Here is a 13,679-nt window from a genome sequence, read left to right as displayed (position 1 = left end):
TGAACGGGGGAGGGGCAGAGAGAGAGGGAGACACAGAATCGGAAGCAGGCTCCAGGCTCCGAGCCATCAGCCCAGAGCCCGACGCGGGGCTCAAACTCACGGACCTTGAGATCGTGACCTGGCTGAAGTCGGACGCTTAACCGACTGCGCCACCCAGGCGCCCCTAGAAAATATTTTTTTAATGTTTATTTGTTTTTGAGAGAGAGAGAGAGACAGACAGACAGAGGGAGAGAGAGAGAGAGAGAGAGAGAGAGAGAGAGAGAGAGAGAGAGAATGAGTGGGGGAGGGGCAGAGAAAGAGGGAGACAGAATCCAAAGCAGGCTCCAGGCTCTGAGCTGTCAGCACAGAGCCCGACTTGGGGCTTGAACTCATGAACCGTGAGACCATGACCCGAGCCTGAGTCAGACACTTAACTGACCAAGCCACTCAGGCGTCCCAGAAGGTATTTTTAATGAACTCTCTGAAAGCATCCACTGTGTCATGGTGCTATGGACCTTGGAATTTGAACTCTGACTGAACTGGGTTTGAACTCCAGTTCTGCTACCTGCTGAATGATTCTGGAAAAATTACCCAACATCTCTGAATCTCAGCTTCTTCATCTGCAAAGTGGGGATAATACCTGTTACGTAGAGTTATTGTGAGGATTAATTGCGAGAGCATTAGGAAGTTGGTGGATTATGGTCAGTGCTCAACAAATACTAACTTCCATGCACATATCAGTAAAGAATTCGGTTTGGTTACGTACGGCAGGACATGTAAATAATCATGTCTCAAATAAGACAGAGATGTATGTGTTTCTCTTTCATGTAAAAGAGTTCAGGGGGGTGAAACCTGGGGCTTGTTTGGGTGTTCCACGGTCAGTAGAGAACCAGATTGCTCATCTTTCTGCCCCACTGTCCTTAGCACATGGCTTCTGTTCACACAGTCACCTCGGAATCTAAGAGGACTGTTGGGTCTCATCAGCCCGTTCACTTTCTTGGCAGGAACTAAAAGAAGAGGAGAAAGGCAAAAGGGAAAACTAAAAAGAGAGGGTGAAAGACTTAAACATTCTATAAAGAACCTCTCTGGACAATGACTTCCGTTTACAACTTACTGGATTCCTCCTGGTTACAAGAGAGGCGGGGGAATGGAACCTTGCTGCCCCAAATGAAATTAGGATACTGTTACTAAGAAACAAGGGGAGGAATGGGTGGACAACCAGCAATCTTTATGACACTGCTTTTTCTTGTCACTAAGATTTATTTTGGGTTGGGGGTCATGGAACCAGCACAGAAGAGCTGGCATAGCTTTTGGATCGTAACCTATGGCAAAAGAGGTAGCTTTTTTGTAACAAGTGGATTTGAATTAAAAATCTAGTTTTGGGGGACCTGGGTGGCTCAGTCGGTTAAGCGTCCGACTTCAGCTCAGGTCATGATCTCGCGGTCTGTGAGTTCGAGCCCCAAGTCGGGCTCTGTGCTGACAGCTCAGAGCCTGGAGCCTGTTTCCGATTCTGTGTCTCCCTCTCTCTCTGCCCCTCCCCCATTCATGCTCTGTCTCTCTCTGTCTCAAAAATAAATAAACGTTAAAAAAAAAAATTGAAAAAAAAAAGACGGGAAAAAAAATCTCGTTTTGATGCTTATTAACCAAGTGACCACGGGTCAGGTGAATTACCTTATTGGAACCTCAGTTTCTTCCCCTGTAAAGTGGGATGATACTAATATGGTTACCTCACTGGCTTGAGGTAAAGATTCATGAAAGCTGAGTAAGTGACAGCACTTGGAGTAGAGTTAGCCACCCAGCAGATTCCCAAGAATATTTTGTTTCTAAGAACTTAAGATTCAAGGAGCCTTTGCTCAAAGTGGCCCGGTGAGGGGCCCTTGGGCTATGGCATAGGGAGTGGCCATTTTGGTGACTAGGGAAGGAGACCTCTCTCTTGAAGAGGGTAGGCTTCTAGGTTTTGTCTGCAAAGCTACCTATTCCTAAAAAGCTACCAATGTCCTCAGGCAGTCTTTACTGGGTCCACTGGGCTGGGCTGAAACTGTCTTGAGCAGGTAGAAATGACAGCATTCTTTATAAATCCAGGGTGTTGGCAAGGCTAAACCAGGCACCTGGTACCCTGGAACTCTTTCTCCCTGTCCCCACCTGTGATGGCCTACGTAATTTAGTCTTCACATACTCCACCCTACATGTACGAATGTGCACAGTCTCTCAGAACTCTTGAACAAAGCAAGGAATGAGCCCCTCAGATGAGGGTTGTGGGACCTTGGGCAGGTCGCTTTAGCTGTGTGATCAGTGTCTTTATCTGTAAAATGGGCAGGTTGGCCTTGATGATTTAAAAATAAGCAATGCTTGTTGAACACCTGCTGTGTGCTGGAGCCTGTGTTAGGAGCTGGAAATGCAGTGGAGTCAGAGACACGGCCTGCTCCCAAAGGGCTGAAGGTCTGATGAGACACAGACAGGGAAGGGGACAGGGAAGTAGGGGATGCCAGGGGAACTCCAACGAGGGGCCTTTCCTGATGCTTGGGGTTCATGAGCACAAGGTACTCCTGGCAGAGCAGGGGGAACTCACAGGTAACAGAGTAACAGAGCTCTTGCCCTGCCCACCTGCAACTGGAGGTGATGCCAACACAGGCCAGTGACTTGTGTGGCTCTTAGATCACAGCAGGGCCTGCTTCAAGCGTTTACCACATAATCTAGTAGGTAGAAGCATGGACTCCGGAGTCAGGCTGTTTGGGTTCAGAACTCAGCTCTGCAATGTACTAGCTGTGTGTCGTGGGCAAAGATATTTAACCTTCTATTCTATAAAATGGGTATACTATTAGCATCTTCCTCATAGGATAGTTAAGAGAATTAAGGGGAATTAAAAGTATCTGCTGCAGGGGCGCCTGGGTGACTCAGTTGGTTAAATGTCTGACTTCGGCTCAGGTCATGATCTCACGGTTCGTGGGTTGGAGCCCTGTCTTGGGCTCTGTGCTGACAGCTCAGAGCCTGCCTTGAATTCTGTGTGTCCCTCTCTCTGCCCCTCCCCTGCTTGTACTCTCTCTCTCTCTCTCTCTCAAAGAATAAATAAACATTAAAAAAAAGCACCTGCTGCAGTATACTCCTCCATCTCTACCTTCTGTCCTAGTAAGTGGGTCTTGACAACCAAAGAAAAAGGCTCTGGTCCTTAGGCCTGAGAGATTATGAAATAACATCTTGAAGATGTAAGAGTCAGGGATTTCTTCCCCACTCCTCATCCTTCTGTTCTTTAGATAACATATATTCATCTCTCTGGCCTCTCCTATTTACCAAGCCAACAAGAGGGTGGGGTGGCAGTCATGTGTGGGTTCTCCATTCTGGCTAGAAGCCATCTGTGAGCCATCCCGTGCTGGAGACGCTGACTGCACAGCTTGCCCCGAGAGCCAACACACAGGGACAGAGCAAGGCCTTCCAGAGGGGCAACTGCCCTCCCCTCCACATTCTGTAAAAACTGCCAAATGGAGATGTAAAAACAGATACCACTTCCTCCAACGCAACCCCACCTGCTCTACAGAGAAACCGGGTAGAATTGCCAGTATCGGGGACTAGCGCCTTGAGGGAATGTTGGCCTCTAAGTCCCCTTCCCAGCCAAATTCCAGAGGCTTGTGTTGGGTAGCAGTGGGAGTGTTCAGAGTTTGGACTACTGACCCAGCACTGGAGACCTTACCCACAACTGATGGATGCCCTCTAAGAGTCATAAGAACCATAGAAGTATTCCTTCAGTTCAAAGTTCTGCAGATTCTCTTGGCTAGGAAGCAGAAAAGGGCTTTCACTCCCTAACATCTGGACCTGGAAGGAGGACCATACCTTTGGATAGTAGGGCTGTCAGAGGAAATGACCTCAGATGGACAAATATACCCTCAGTAGGAATGAGTCCAAAGAGAAATATAGACTAGCTGGGTCCCCAGGCTCGCGAAGAGTGAAGGAATGTTCAGAACAGGTACACAGGGTTCAGGTGAGGTTCTCCAGAGAGAACCATAGAGCCCTACCTAGCATTTTCTGAGCTGGAATGCCCTCACTGTGCACATGAGGAACCAGGGGACTTTGGAGATCTTTACATTAGACCTCATTCTCCCAGACTCCTCACAGCGATCCACACTGTTGACAACCTTCTCCTTAAATCCTCTTCCTTGGCCTCTTGCTAATTCTGGCCTGCCTTTTATCCCACCTCTAGTTACTCTGGTCTCCTGTGGTCCCAGAGCATAGCTCTCACCCCAAGTTCTGCCCTTGAGGCCAGGCTCTTGCTCTTTATCCTCTCTCCCCCATCCACTCACGCACCTTCAGCTCCATGGGTATTTGACATCCTGGCTAGTCCTAGGCACTCATCTCCCCTGCAATGACAGAGCCCCTAGGACATCCCATGGGCACATCAACCTCAACATTTCCAAACTTCAGCTCACCGTTTTCCTTACTCTGATGGCTTTTATTATTATATACAGCCTATTTTTGACATCTTATATTCCCCCTCCCCCAAGTTCAGTGATTTTCAGTGCCTGAAAATTCCCTTCTATCCTTGGGCCTCAAATTTAAGGCTTTCCTGGCCATATTCAGTAATTCGCTCATTCAAATACTTGCTGAGCATATTAATATTCTCTGTGCCAGAGTTGGCTCCAAGTGCTAGAGGTTCCATGGTGAAAAAGACAGACTTGGATTCTGCCTCTGAGGGGCTTATAGTTCAATGGTGGAGACACAAACTAACATAAGTAGTTGCAGAAAAATAGCTATATAATTTCTACAAAAGAACAGTACAGGGCTGTGACAGTGCATGATGGGAGGTGGGGGTAAGGGGAGGAGGTGCAGCTAACCTGATCTGGAGGCCAGAAGGTCCTGAACATGGGGAACAGGTTGTGAGGCTTAGCAGGTTTGGAGCTCATTTCCTCTTTCAGAATTTCAGGCCTGTGGTAGGCTGAGTAATTAGTATTAAGAATTTCTTAATTAATATTAAGAAAATATTAAGGTATTTTAAGTGTCTCTTAAAAAAGCGAGATTTTCCTGGATTATCTGGGTGGGATCAATGTCCTTAAAGTGGAAAAGGGAGGAGGTCAGAGAGTCAGAGAGAGATGTGATAGTCTAAGTTGGCTCAAAGAGAGGTTATGTTTCTGGTTCTGAGGATAGAGGAAGGGAGCCATGAGCCAAGGAATGTGGGTAGACTCTGGAAGTCGAAAAAGGCAAAGAAATGGATCTCTTCTAGAGCCTCTAGAAAGGAACCCAGCCCTGCTGATAACCTTGATTTTAGCCCAGCGGGACTTCTGTTGGACTGCTGAAATCCAGAGCAGGAAGATAATAAATTTGTGTTATTTTAAGCCACTAAGTTTGTGGTAATTTGTTATGGCAGCAGTAAAAAATTATAATTATAGGCCTCAGCCCTATTTCCATTCCTAAATCCATTTCATTTATTTCCACCTATACTTGAGTCCTATCTTTCCTTCGTCTCCGCTCTCTGGATCTGTCTTCTAGACTCTGCATTTTTGAGGACTCCAAGGGCACAGAACTCCAAGGGTTCAGATCAATTATAGAAGCAGGCAAAGGGAGGAGAGCAAAGAGCAGCAAGTGAGTGCAGGGGTGAATGGAGAGCTCTAGCTCTGGACTCAGGCCTGCTGGAACCTCGGGGAGCATTGACTCCCTGTGGGCATCCACTCAAGGCCTTTGGCTTGTTTCTTCAGCTCAGACATTAACAGAGCCATAGGTGCCATCTCAAAGCCATGAAAGGCAGTAACTGTATCATGCATTTACCATAGGAGATAATCATGAATGCTTATGTGCCATCGGGAGACCAGGTCCAAGGAATTACAGAAAAGTCACTGAAGGGTAATCAAGGGCAACGCCAAGCACCCAGGGCCAGGTGCCAGGGAAGGTGCTTCTTCCACTTCCTGCGCCCTCCCCTTTCCTGCCCTGGTAGCAGCTCAGGGAGAAAGCCCCAGGGGATGGGGAGATGGCTTGGCCAGCTGTGCTGAGATACACCCCCGCCCAAGGTCACTGAGGCAGGTCAACCTTCCCCTCTCCCCCCGCTTCCCCCAACACTCTCTTCAGCTGGGGCTGCCCTTTGGTGGCCGGCGGGCTGGTTTCGATGCGAGTGGGGCGCACGTGGCGCGACGCCCCCTACCTCCTGGGGACACAGCAGCGAGGGCCGCGCGGGTAGCAGGCCCGCGGCCCGGCCAGTGTGGGGTGGGGGTTCTCACTTCCCCTCCCCAACGGCCGCGGGTGCAGGTGCCGCTCGGGCCGTGCCCCGCAGGCGGGGCGGGCCCTGTGGACACGCCCCCGCGACCGGCCCTCCCAGCCCGTGTGGAGGAAGCTCCAGAGCGGCGGCTGGTGCTGCGCCGAGCCGGCGCCCCTGCCGCGCTCTGCTACGTCGGTGCGGGACTGTGTGCTTCCTGCTCTTTCCCGCGTGCTTTCTGCTCTTTCCCGCTTCCCCGGCGCAAACCTCGCGTCCTGGCTTTCCCACATCCCCCTTCCCGGCCTGTCGCGCGATTCTCTTTAGTCCCCATCTGCACCTCTCCTGTCTCCCGTCTTCTAAGTCTCCGTTTCTCCCGCCGTCACTGGCTCTAGTTGCTTCTGAGGGTCGTTTCCCCGGCTCTTGCAGTTGTGTGAACCGGCGTCCAGTAGAAACAAGCCGCGTTGTCTGCGCCTGGGAAATGCTTCTCTGAGGGCCGCACCGGACCAATAGGGGGCGCTCAGGCTGTCCCTGGTGGGCGCTGTGTGATTGAAGGTGGCTTGGGCCACTTGCCCTTTCTAGGCTTTTGTTTTTCATCTGGAATTTTGATAGGAATCTAGAAACAACATTCTTTTGGCTTTACTTTTCTTGTGTCTTTGCAGAACTTTGGGGAATGGGGAAGAGTGGAGGCCACTGGGTAATCTACCCGTCGAAAGGTGGCAGGAGTCATTTTCCATTAGTTTTGGGTTCTTCTGTCATTCGTGGGTGTATACACTTGTCAATGCTAGCCTCTGATATCCAGGACCAACCACATAGTGATGATAAGAATAAAGATGACTAAAAAAAAAAAAAAAAAAAAAAAAGAATAAAGATGACTAAGGAGCACTTACTATGCACTGTAATGGTTATTGTGCCCCTAAGTGTGTTCTCGGTGGTGACCAGGACAGCCGAGTCTCTGCTGTCAGGGAGTTTACAGTCTTGCACAGGAAATCAGTAAGTTAACAGGGAATTACTAAATGAGAAGACTAGAGTTGCCGTGTTGGCAAATAGGTTTACTTGTATTTTCTTAGACCACTTTGTCATGTTTTAGTAGAGATAACATGTATAAACAGGATGTAAACGCCCCTTGAAAACTAAAATCTAGTCAGCAGGAGAAGACACTGTTCTTGAAGGATGTGGGCAGATGCTTGAATGAAGGGCCAGCTCTCCCCATATCCCCTGAGGTTCAGCCTTCTAATTAATTGATGGTGTTTTGGAAGCAGGAGAGAAGGCCAATGGTAACAGTTTTATTAGATTGGTAATATAAGCTCATTCTTTAAAGGGAATGGGAAAGCAGTTAGCTTTTAGCCTTCTGGCTCTCAACTGGGGCTCTGGAGGTGAGAAGAAGCTGTGTTGTGGTAATAGTGAGGTCATAGTCCACAGTTACATAGGAAAGCTGAAGCAGTTATCTAGAGGAAATTCATTCATTCAGCTCATATTTGTTGCATGCCTATGGTTTCTAGGCACTTTCTAGGTGTCAGGTGTATATTCAATACTCAAAATTGGCATAAGTCATTTTCCCATGGAGCTTATGGAATGCTGGGGAAAGGCAGGCAATGTGCTTAATAAGGAAAGCACATGATATGATTAAGAGCAGTGGGAAAACAGTAGAGGGGGTACTCTACCCTCTACTGTTGGGTTTATAATTTTAAATGAGGTAGCCAGGTTAGGCCTTATGGAGAAAGGGACATTTGAGCAAAGATCTGAAAGGAGGGGTCATGTGGGGGAAGAGTGCACCATTCAGAGGAACAATAGATGGGGGTATATGGTGTATTTAAGGAACAGAGAGCAAGTGGTGGAATAGGTGGATGATTGGGGAGAAGTAGGAGATGAGGTCAGTGAAACTCCCACCTCCTGCCGTGGCTGAGAACAGGCCCTGGGCTGTTAAGTCCAAGAAGCAGCAAAGTGAGAGAACCTTTGGACAGAGGAGACAGAGCAAATCTTCTTCCAGTGTCCTATGTGTATGATTCCAGTTGGGCATGGCCAAAGGGGCTAGAAGATGGGGACTGTAACCCAGTGGCCAAACCTGGGGCTATTTATGGGCTCTGTAGTGGCTTCTGCAGACATCTGTGATGGTTAGGGCTTCAGACTCTCTTGCTGTCAGCACACTCTGTGGTGAGACCCACTTTAGGTTCTGTAAGTAGGAGTTGGGCCTCTGGGGTGGGTCCCTGGGGCTCTCTGAGGTCTGGAGGTACAAGAGTCCATGGTGGTAGTGAGACCGACTACCTCTTGCCAAACGACTATAGGGTCTGGAGTCATCTAGGGCACTCTTCCATATGGTCTTCTGCTTCTTGTCCTCTTCCTCCCTCTCCGTCTCCTCTTCCCCTCCTCCTCCTCCTTTTTATCTTAAACAGTTTTATTCAGGGGCGCCTGGGTGGCGCAGTCGGTTAAGCATCCGACTTCAGCCAGGTCACGATCTCGCGGTCCGTGAGTTCGAGCCCCGCGTCGGGCTCTGGGCTGATGGCTCAGAGCCTGGAGCCTGTTTCCGATTCTGTGTCTCCCTCTCTCTCTGCCCCTCGCCCGTTCATGCTCTGTCTCTCTCTGTCCCAAAAATAAATAAACGTTGAAAAAAAAATTTTAAACAGTTTTATTCAGATATAATTCACATACCATACAATTTTCCCAATTAAAGTATCCAGTTAAAAACAAAACAAACAAAAAGTATACAGTTCAGTGGTTTTTTTAGTATCTATACAGATCTGTGCAAGCATCACCATGGTCAATTTTAGAACATTTTCATCACCTCAAAAAGAAACTCATTTTGAGAAATGAGTGAAGGAGGTACAGATTATGAAATAGAAATTTTAAAAAAGGGAGAAAGAAACTCTGTATGCTTTAGCTATCACCCTCCCACTCCCTCCTCCTGCCCAGCCCTATGTTTTATCTTCTGTCTCTATAGATTTCCATGCTCAGGACTTCTGTATGAATGGGATCATATAGTATGTCATCTTTTGTGTTTTCTTTCATATAACGTAATGTTTTCAAGGTTCATCCAAGTTGTAGCATGTCTCAGCATGACATTCCTTTTGAAGGCTGAATTGTGTGGTCTTTTAAAATTTCCTTCTACGTGGTTGATGGGGGGTGGGAGGGAAGGGAGGGTGGGTGATGGGTATTGATGAGGGCACCTTTTGGGATGAGCACTGGGTGTTGTACGGAAACCAGTTTGACAATAAGTTTCATATATTGAAAAAAAAATTTCCTTCTACTAAAGGGTAAGCATTAGTATTTTATTTTATTTTATAATTTTTTTAATACTTTTTTTTAATGTTTGAGAGAGAGAGAGAGGGAGCATGGGAGGGACAGAGAGAAAGGGAGACACAGAATCTGAAGTAGGCTCCAGGTTCTGAGCTGTCAGTACAGAGCTCAACGTGGGGCTGGAAATCTCGAACCGTGAGACCATGACCTGAGCCGAAGTCAGACGCTTAACCGACTGAGCCACCCAGGTGCCCCAGGATTTTATTTTTTTTTTTAATTTTATTTTTTTTTCAACGTTTATTTATTTTTGGGACAGAGAGAGACAGAGCATGAACGGGCGAGGGGCAGAGAAAGAGGGAGACACAGAATCGGAAACAGGCTCCAGGCTCTGAGCCATCAGCCCAGAGCCCGACGCGGGGCTCGAACTCACGGACCGCGAGATCGTGACCTGGCTGAAGTCGGATGCTTAACCGACTGCACCACCCAGGCGCCCCTCCAGGATTTTATTTTTTGAAAGACATCTTTGCTTGCTGAAATCAAGGAGAATCTTGGCTCCCTGGTTTTGAAAGAGCTTGAGAAGCAAGATAAAATAAAATGGAATGAGCCTACCCTGGAATATCTCTATGCTCCTGATGGCATCTCTTGCATTTACACATGAGAGAGAGGAGACACAGAGGTCATAAGTGACTTTCCAAAGTGACCAAGTCTGTGGCTGAGTGAAGACCAGATTCCTTTCCTCCATGTGCCAGCCTCCAGATATTTGAAGAAAGCTTGCATACCTTTTCCTGCTCTTTTTCTCTGAGGTTTCTCTCATCTCCAGACTTTTCTACTACCTCTAGACTTAGCAGATAAGAGGGTTTGAAGGTACCTTTAATTTTTTGTGATCTTAATTCTCATCTGATTCTTGAGGTCCCTTAATATTCCTGTCAAGTCTCTGAACTTGAAACCTTTAGAGTCTGGAAGCTCCTCACATGAATCATTATCTAGATCCCTCCTTATCCTAGTCACCTTCCTAGTTCACATCCCTCTTCAGTATGGTGCTTATTAAGACAGATGAACAGGGAGCCAGAATCACCTATAGACTAAAATGGTCTGGACTGGTAATTTGAAAAGCTCCCTGGCACTTCCTCCCTGTTCTTTTCTCAGGTGGATTCTGAATCTTTCTAAGGAACCTCTCTTTCAGTCACTGTATTTCTTTTGCTTTTTAAAAAAATATCTTCTTAAAGTTTATTTATTTTGAGACAGACAGCAACAGTGCAAGTGGGGGGAGGGGCAGAGAGACAGAGAGAGAGAGAGGGAGAGAGAGAGAGAGAGAGAGAGAGAGAGAATCCCAAGCAGGCTTTGCGCTGTCAGTGCAGAGCCCAACGTGGCGTGCACACCCACAAAACCACAAGATCATGACCTGAGCCAAAACCAGGAGTCGGACGCTTAACCGACTGAGCCACCCAGGCACCCCTGTTTAGGATTTATGGACTCCTGTTGGACCATGTATTTAATTTCTCATAACAAACAAACAAAACTGAAAGAATTGATTTGGCACATGTGAGGAAGTGATCTACGGTTACAGGAAGGGAATTATCCTTGAAGAAAAGGCTGTTCCCCATACAAGAGAGAGTTGCTGATGAAGCGTTTGGTCCTGTGTTGTTATTTAGCACATTGTGGAGGAACTTTAACTTCCACTTTGGAACTTTTTTAGAATTTCCCCAGCTTCAGTTTCTGTAGCAGAGCAAAATTTAAGAAGGCGATAGATTTCATTGTCCTCATTTACGTTGAGGCAAAATTTGCTTAGACTTCGTATACCCGTCTCAAGTCACACCATAAGTGGGTGACCAAGTAGGCTGTGATATTAATGAGTCTGAAACACTAACCACTTCCTTTTCAAGTACTTTTGCTCAGAGGAGTGTGTGTGTGTGTGTGTGTGTGTGTGTGTGTGTGTGTGTGTATGTGTGCACGCGCGTGCAGGGTGGGGGTGGGGGGGTTGCCAAATGTAACACCAGAATCCCAGGGATGAGGTATTTTCTGTATGTTTTCCTTATAGAAGAGCTTAACCCCTTAAGTACTTTTTAAATTTAATTTGTATTTAAAAATCTTTATTTTAAAAGTTTTGGATTTATTGAAAAACTGTGAAGCTAGTAGAGTTCTCATATACTCCTCACCCAGTTTCCCTGATTATTAATATTTACACTTTCCTTAATGACTAGAGGTCTATTAATGCCCAGTAGATACTGCGTTGTGCTGTTAACAGAGGAGCAGGTGACGGTGAGGCAGGATCCAGGGTGTAAAGTATACTCGCTCCCTCAGTGACCCCAGAACTTGTCATTTGAAATTGTTGGTTTGCTTTGGATCGCTGCCTCCTCATAGAAGTGGCGTACATTGCTCATGGGCACGGGGTCAAGGGATTATAAGAAGGGCTGCTTTCCTGCTAAGTCAGTCAGCGCTCCAAGAGCTGAGTTGCCATCGAAAGAGTACTTATTATGTTCTCAGAAGTTCTCTTCTCTCTTGCTTATTTCCTTACCATCTATTGGAAACATCACCAGTGGCTTCATCGCTAATGTATGAGACCACAGCCAGCCCTGTCTGAGATCTTATTCTCCTTCTAGCCCATTTGTAAAAATTGTTGACATGATATTTGCTAGTGTATTTGTCTGCATGGGTGGGGGGGTATTAGTGGCTACTGCTTTTTACTTTTGCACTTTTTTTAAATGTATTTTTTAATGTTTATTTTTGAGCAAGAAAGACAGACAGAGCATGAGCTGGGGAGGGGCGGAGAGAGAGGGAGACACAGAATCTGAAGCAGGCTCCAGGCTCTGAGCTGTCAGCACAGAGCCCAACGCAGGGCTCAAACTCACGAACCGTGAGATCATTACCTGAGCTGAAGTCAGATGCTCAACCAACTGAGCCACCCAGGCACCCCTACATTTAGAAGAACATTTACCTCAGAGGAGAAATCAATCATGTAGAAAAGAGGGGCGGAAAGAAGGTAAAAGTATTATGATGCCTTAAATCTACTTTTCTCAGGGTGAGCTCCATAGTTCTGGCGCTTTGCCAATATTATCCCTTCCATAGTCCTGAAATTATTTCTCCATTGAGGTACAAAGAACTATGTTACACAGGAAAAAAAAAAAAAGATCAATCAGCAAAGATTTCATTTTATGGAAGGCTGTCACCCTGCCTTCTATACATTAAAATTTTGTGTTTAATCTTCTTGAGCTTTGGGACCAGTGGAAGCATGCCTAAGATGGACGGTTTTATTCACAGTTGGGGAAATAGACGATGCTCAGAACTGAGTCTTCTGTAGAGCCATAAAGGTCCATGGTGTCGTCAGAATTGCTGACTGCACCCCCCCTTTTTTTTCCATGTTGCCTTCTAAACTGACTTCTTTTCTTTTTTTTTTTAAAAAAATTTTTTTTTCAACGTTTATTTATTTTTGGGACAGAGAGAGACAGAGCATGAACGGGGGAGGGGCAGAGAGAGAGGGAGACACAGAATCGGAAACAGGCTCCAGGCTCCGAGCCATCAGCCCAGAGCCTGACGCGGGGCTCGAACTCACGGACCGTGAGATCGTGACCTGGCTGAAGTCGGACGCTTAACCGACTGCGCCACCCAGGCGCCCCAAAACTGACTTCTTTTCAAATTTGCACACCTCCCCTTCAAAAGTACTTCTTGACTGATCAATGTGTTCCTATTGCGCGTCTGTTGGGTTTTAGGTTAGCAATGGATTAGGGCTCCAGAAAAGCAGACGCTCCAAAAAGAAACTACAAACTTTTTTAGATTTATTACTTTAAAAATTTTGGTAGCATTATCCTGGGGGAAATGAGAACAGTGTTGGGTTAGTATTAGATGTCATTGTTTTTACTCTGAATATGGTGTTCATGGGATGGGAAAGGGGAGTCGTCCTGTGATGTTTTCAGCGTTTACAGCCTCAGGTCTTGCCCCAGTCCCTCCTCTGGCCTTTCTGCCGGGAACCACTCAGTGAAATGTGGCCCAGGGGTAGTTTAATTGTGACAATCCCCAACTTAGATGATTCCCAAGCTTCACCAGACTTGAGCCTTCACTGAGTGGGAGGAAGGATCCCTGTTGTATTGTTTTGTATCATATTGTATTGAGGATGCTTAGAGATTCCTCTGTGCTCACCCCTTCCAACTCAGAGACCAGTTTGTTGAGTTAGTGGGCGATGAGGCTTCTCAACAGTAGTAACAGCTATGTGAAGAGACAAGCTTCTTTGAACTTTGGGTAGTTGGAAGATATGCTTTAAGACTCATAAAATTCTTGACAGAATCCCTGATGGGAGGTAGCA

General features: G+C 46.8%; 1 long non-coding RNA gene across 1 annotated transcript in view; it reads right to left on the bottom strand.

The window, feature by feature from the left end:
- The window catches only part of LOC121037539 (uncharacterized), a 38,280-nt gene extending 31,638 nt beyond the window's left edge, over positions 1–6,642 (bottom strand). Inside the window, exon 1 of the long non-coding RNA XR_005793813.1 lies at positions 6,489–6,642. This is a non-coding gene — a long non-coding RNA (uncharacterized LOC121037539). The remainder of the gene's footprint in view (positions 1–6,488) is intronic.
- Positions 6,643–13,679: the final 7,037 nt, after the last annotated feature.

The sequence above is a fragment of the Herpailurus yagouaroundi genome, unplaced genomic scaffold, assembly GCF_014898765.1.
Source record: "Herpailurus yagouaroundi ecotype Mexico unplaced genomic scaffold, PumYag 163, whole genome shotgun sequence".
NCBI lineage: Eukaryota > Metazoa > Chordata > Mammalia > Carnivora > Felidae > Herpailurus > Herpailurus yagouaroundi.
The sequence above is the reverse complement of the archived record's forward strand: the minus strand, read 5'-3'. Positions and strand labels throughout refer to the sequence as shown.